General features: G+C 40.1%; 1 long non-coding RNA gene across 1 annotated transcript; it reads right to left on the bottom strand.

Annotated features, from left to right (window-relative positions):
• Positions 1-894: 894 nt before the first annotated feature.
• On the bottom strand, positions 895-5475 carry LOC116653414. Its single transcript, XR_004307197.1, has 2 exons — positions 5249-5475; positions 895-3466 (listed from the first exon to the last, which is right to left on the bottom strand). It is a non-coding gene; the product is annotated as an uncharacterized LOC116653414 (long non-coding RNA).
• Between the last annotated feature and the right edge of the window lie 1235 nt (positions 5476-6710).

The following is a 6710-nucleotide window of genomic DNA, read 5'->3' as shown; positions in this document are numbered from 1 at the left end:
CAAAACAAACATTTCAGATGTTATTCTTGGAACAAAATGCTCCCAGTTAAAAATCTTAACACCAGGTATTATGATACGATATTATTGAAAAAGACAACAAATTGTTCTCACACTGTTGCGTTAGAAACTGATATTGGCCTCATCTTCCACAGCTGTTCAGACACCCCTGGACACAGTCCCCACTACTTCCTTGCTGAGTGATTCTTGTGGCCTTTTCACTGTTCTCACTCTGCTTCATGGATTTTCCTCCCCAGTGTCCATGGATATATTGAGAAACTCAGCCTGAAGTACCTGACTGAGGTGGTTGATCCTGTGGCTCCCTAGCTAACTGGGGCAAGGTTCACCTACGTGTTATGTTATAGCTTCTGCTCCAAAAACTTTCTCTGGAGAAGAAATTTCTTGGGTGGGGGGAAAGCTGCTGTCCTGCAGACGTCAAAAGGACCAAAGTTTGCTTGGGACTGAGAGGCACATGTGAAAACACAACTCTTTCTGCTGCTTCCTTTGTTCCCTGTGCTATGACCATACAATGAAGGCTGGGTTCTTTCTGTGCCAGGCACCACTTAAAAAACCAAGAGGGGAAAGTTTTCTCACCCTGGAGTTGGCAGTCTGTACAGACAAAGGAGCACTGCAGAGCACTGAGCAGAGTTTGGCTTGCAAATATTATGTTAGCTCCCCAATTTCGTCATGGTTGGTTGGGCTGCAGATGTACTGCTTTCTTTGAATGGTTTGGGAGGGGACTCATGCACGTTTGGGAGGGGAACAGGATCTTGTCTGTATGGTGAGTTTGGCATGAGATGTTCCCAATTAAGTCTGGGTATAATCAGATGAGCTCTCAATCCTGGCAGAATAATTTCAAACTGAATTGGTTTAATTTGCTACAGACAAAAGATTGTGTTCATTGGAAAACCCTTTTATTCCAGAATTAGGGCATCTCCACATGGAGTTTTTCAGGGAAAACTATTCATTTTCAAAATCATCTTTTCCCTTAATCTAAATTAACTTCCCTGGATAGAAAAGTGTGTGTATGTGTAGCACAGAAAGGGCCAGGGAAAAGCAGGAAGGGATTAATTGAAAGGAAAAACAAAGGACGGGGAGATATCGAGGAGAAGGCTATAATTTGGCTGGTGAGAAGAAAGGAAAAGAAACAGCATTTGGAGACAAGAGGCTTAGCAGGCCAGGACTTGTGTAAAAAGACCCTTGGGCAGCCTAGAGGGACCTCAATGTCCCCATTAGTCTGTTCCCCAAGAACTTAAGGCTTCTGAGGACCTTTTGCTTGGAGCTTGGCTCTGGGGTGGTGGTTGTTTATTTTCTTTAAGTAAATGAAGAATCTCAAATGAAGGAAAGCAGGATTTTTTTTTGTGAATGTTAGAATTACAGAACTGCCATCAGAAGCCCAGTGCCATTGCCATCAGAGCTGTGAATATTACTCAGGTGAGTCTAAGCTGTAATAATTATGGTGGGATTTTCATTCTTACCTCTGTATTTCTCTAAGTGTGCTTGTTAAAGAAGAAACAGGATGATGTGAGGCTTGCCGTAGCCTGTAACACCTAACATCCAGGGCTTTGTCTAAGTAAACAATACCACTTGACAGACCGCATTTCCTGCAAGTGGAAACTGTTTGGTGTGATGCAAAGCACAAAGTTCAGAAAAAGAAAGTAAGAGAAGGAAAGGGAAAAATAAGATGCTATGTATGACATCACTGTAATACACAATGAGGCACAAAGCTGTTGAGTGGTTTAAACAGCAACAATGTAGAGTATTAAAGTATTGAAGCCAAGAATACAGATCTGACAAGCTTTCTTCAAATGCTATTGCAGACTGTTCTGCCATATTTTCTTCTGCTATACACAAGGATTTTTATCCAAAGGGAAGATTTTTCTCAATAATCTGATTTTGGAAATGTGGAACATTTGCAAAGGAAAAGGAACTGAAAAGTTTCAAAAAGAGAAAGCAGGCATCAAGATGGTTCAAAAACAAGAGCAAAACTGCAGTGAAGAAATCTCTCCATTCAAGCATCGAAATCTTCTTTCATCAGTAGTCCAAAGAAGGCAGTGTCTGTTATGGCCAGTATGCACAGTCCTGGTAATGCTAAAAACAGAATAGAAAGATTCTTCCTTCTTTCCTTCCTTTCTTTCTCCATTCCTTCCACTGAAGATTTAGTTTCCTCTTCAAATGCAAGATCTAGTGTAAATTAGGAGTCAAGGTTTATTAAGCTAATTTAGATGCTGATGAGGCAATTTACAATCACAAAAGGTGATGCAAACATTGAGGTCATCTGTCTCCACCAAGAATGCAGCAGCACCTACTGCTTCCCTCAGTGCTTACAGAGTAGGGAAGTCTTTCGGAATAGGAGAAAATTACATTCAAATCCTTCCATCCTTAGAAGATTCATCCCACGTGTTTTTTTTTTAATTCAAGATATTAAGATGTTTTTTCAAGATATGAAGAATTTTCCTTTACTAGCATTTCAAGTATGGAAAAAACTTCAACCCTCTCTGTTCAAGTTATGTCACTGCCTCTGAAGAAAGATTTTGCAGGACAAGAAAGCAGTGTATGTGGCTGTTCAGACCCTTCCAACTGCACCTTCCAACTGCGCTAGAGAGTCCCAACTTTCTTCCAAAACTGTTAAACACTAAAAGAGCCCTTGAAAGCCCTTGAAAGGGCTCACTAGAAAATCTTGTTCTTTCTTGGTGTGGTAGGACACATGTATAGACATATCATATATACATTTTTATATAAACATAAATACATTTTTATGCATATATAAAATACACTTTTACATATATACACTTCTCTCTATACAAGATTTCAGGGTCTCTCACCAATTAAATCAAATACGGTCCCATGATCATGTGAATGCAAGAATTAAGACTTCCAAAAAACAACCAAAAACATAATCAAAAAACCCACCATGACTGCTTTGATTCACCTCTATATTGGATATTCTGTACACAGTATTCTGAACCCCGTGCTTTGCTGCTGCTTATAGCATGAGATGACAAAAAGGCAGCGGTACAGCTGTGGTGCATGTTTACTTTCAGAGTCAGCTTTACAAATTGGGTCAGGGAAATCTCAGAGGTGGTGGTGACCCCTTGTATCACTCAGCTGAAGGGAGGGTGATGCTCTAGACCTGCTCCAGGAAAGCAGAGGACCGTATCCACAGTCAGGAGTTCCCCCAGAGCTGTAGGAGATGTTACACCTCACAGGTTTCACTTCACACATAAAAAGAGGTTTATATTTCCTGACAGAGTAGTTCGTGCTCCTGAGAGCTCAGGTAGTGTGTGATCTGCTGGAGATCCTAAGACACTGTGTTAGTTCAGCCATTCAGATGAATTCTTTGAATTCTTTGAATTCTTTGAATTCAATATCACATTCAGCAAATCTGAGCTTCCTCCAGTTCTCTTGAGGGCTTCCTGTGTGGCAATTGGCAACGTGTTTATCCATCCCACAACTCAGTTCTCCTTGCCTGAAAAAACGGGAATTGTGTTATTATCTCCCAAGGGGCTGAGAGGTTAAACAATTATTGACTGGGAAATGCTAAATCTGAGGGCCAATGAAGGAAAAAGACGTTCTTTCCATCTCCGTCTGTGTTCTGCGAGCATGTTGTATGTAAGTCAGCTGCTCCTGTCCGTGTAACAGAAAAACAGATGTGTGAGATGTGCAGCTAAACTTTTTTTTATGTTACTTTTTACTGTGCCCGCATTTTTCTTTTCTTTGTGTAAAATTATGACCTTTTAAATATCAAATAGATTACATATTATTACAGAACAGTTACTTGGTTTCTTATGAGAAACAAATATGTTTTTCATTATATTCACCAGGTGCGTTCTATAAAGAGGGCGTTTATGGTAGAACCGTATATATTTCAATAAAGGCTTAGTAGTTTTATGTCAGAGAGAGGTAGCCCTTAAACCAAAACCATACATTTCAGCTTCATTGAAATTGCTTTTTTTTCTTTTTGTCCGAAATAAGGTAAACCCTCAAACACAAACAAAACATATTGGGCATTATAGAGATTTTAGAGAGAGTTACTTAAGAGTTTAGGCTGAGAAAAAGAAAGGGGGGGGAGGGGGGAATAATTTAGATGGAATTAAGGAATGTTGGAAAACATAATAAATAAAAATATAAACATAATAAATAAATAAAAACGTAGTAAAACCCTGCAAAAACAGGCAGAGTTGTATAATGCTACAAAACATGGAAACTGATATCCCTAGCCCACAGCTTTACTATTTGGAATCTTCTTAGGGAAAATGGCTAATTAAAATGAAACCATTGAAAAGGTAATGTACTGCAGTGTCTGGAGCAGAAGCCTGAAATGGTAAATTCTGGAGTAAGGCAAAATTTTGGAGAGCTGCAGCACAAAACTACCATACAGACACCACTGGAAAAGCTCAGCTTTTGCTGTCTTGCTTCTATTAATCTAGCATCTCTGTGTATACAGTTCAAACCATTTTACAAATATTTATCATTTGTAGGAGGAGCTGTTGCCAAGACCTATCTTAATACTGTGACCATAAATAAAGCATCCCAACCCAGAGCTCTGGATGTAAAACAAACCATTTGGAGAACGTGGGGACAAACAATCTCTTGTGAAATATGAGTCAGCCTTCATTACGCCGTACACAGAAGGAATCTTTGACATTGAAAAATCTAAAGAACTTGCGGATATTTCAGTTTCCAGCTATTATCCATGACACTTGCAAATGTTTTCTATCCTCATAACTTTATTCAAATATCTTTTTTCATCAAGTTCGTTCACCAGACCTATCTCTGTGTCTGCATGCTTTCTGGGAGAACAATAAAAAGGTGGTTAACATGTGCTAGGAGTGTTTTGTTCTCACACCTCTCCAGCATGAGAAATAGGCCAAACTGTCTGATGTCAGGCAGACTCCAAAAAGACTTGCTCATAACTTACTGGGAGCATCCACAGCATAGAATCATAGAATTATTAAGGTTGGAAGAGATTACTAGGATCATCAAGTCCAATCATCAACCCATCCCCACCATGCTCACATCATAGAATCATAGAAGGCAGCAGTTATGAACCAAAATACTTCTTTTCAGAGGGAGAGCAAACTACAAACCCAAGGAAGAAACTCCCACTAGCAAATAAATGTGAAGCTTTTCCTATGCATAATTTATTTCATGAACACTTGCTGTACCTTTCTTGCATTTTCCCCTGTAGGTCCTGGAATGGCCAGCTGTTGGATAGAAGACAACCAGAGATATGTTACGAGGCACTGACCTTCCATGGCAGAAGTATGTTCATTAATATCCTGGACTGTCTCCTTCAGACAGCTGAAACTTGTAAGCATACAGCCTTATGTTTGATCCGTGCCAAGGATGAGATGCAGCCAGCACAGAAGGTGATGCCTTTGGAGAAGAAAAACCTGCACGCTGGCCATTTATCAACCAAAGGCAGAGCCTAGCACATCTACACGACTTTTGAGAGCAAATCTTGGAATAAATTACTCCCTCAGGCACACCCTGGTACATATACATATACATATACATATACATATACATATACATATACATATACATATACATATACATATACATATACATATACATATACATATATACATATATATATATGTGTGTGTGTGTGTGTGTGTGTGTGTGTGTGTGTGTGTGTGTGTATGTATGTATGTATGTATGTATCTTAGTGCTGGAAAATGATGAAAGCCTCTCCAAGTAGGAGTCCAGAAGAAGCCACCACGTGTTTGGTATGAACAGTCAGAAAACAGAGCCCTGGGGCAAATGAAACCAAGGGAATAAAGGGAATATATGCATTATTTTTTAATTTATTTTTTTTCTTTTCCATGTGTGGGCTATATTCTGCCTTCTGATGCTGTCCTGTGCTCATTCTTTCTGCTGATTTCAATCTCTGCTGAACTGAGCATCGTTTTTGGGAATAGCTTGTTATTGCACATCTGCAGAAATGTTGCACAATATTAACTTTCAGCAGCCTTGGGCCAACGTGCCCTTTGTGCATCTAGTGCATTCTGCTGGCCTTGAACCACGACTGCAAATAATGAAGCTCTGTTGGCTCAGGGTTTATTTCTGATAAATCTCAGATAAATCTCAGCCCCTCCTCCCTCTTTTTATGCCTCATACCTAAATATTTTCTCAAGCTCTTTGGCCAAGCCACATCCAAACAAAGCGTCTCCACAGTGTTAAAAGTGTACCAAGTGTATTTCTATGAAAGCGGTCAGCAGCTGAGGAGAGTGGTCACAAGATTGTACCATTGTAATAGGTAGTAAAATTGGTGTGTCAGGTATATTTCTGGTATGTATTTCACCTGTGCTCTTTTCTTGATTTGTTTAGTTCCTGTTGGAGTTGATGCAGCTCGGACAGTCTGACCACTGGCAACCAATGATGTACAGGAGCAGATGGACCCCTTCCTCATCCCACAGAGTGCTTTGTGCTGGGGATGCTGACTCACCACAGGACAAATGCTGATACCCTTTGTCCATGTTCTCTTCCACCCTTGCAAAATTAAGGGTGTGAATCAAGCTTGTGCTATGTTGGACCCACTCCATTGCCTGAAATAGTCCAAGCTATCCAAACTCGAGTTTCTTCCCTTCCTTTTCTTTCCCCCTATGAAAAGATCTGTTCCTCTCACGAGACACAAGAAAAGATCCTCAGCCCAGCACAGGTCCACACAGCCATGATTTATATCCAGTGCTGCAGATGCACTTTTT

Source organism: Coturnix japonica, chromosome 4 (assembly GCF_001577835.2).
Source record: "Coturnix japonica isolate 7356 chromosome 4, Coturnix japonica 2.1, whole genome shotgun sequence".
Lineage (NCBI taxonomy): Eukaryota > Metazoa > Chordata > Aves > Galliformes > Phasianidae > Coturnix > Coturnix japonica.
Note: the sequence above shows the minus strand (reverse complement) of the source record. Positions and strands in the feature narration are given on the sequence as shown.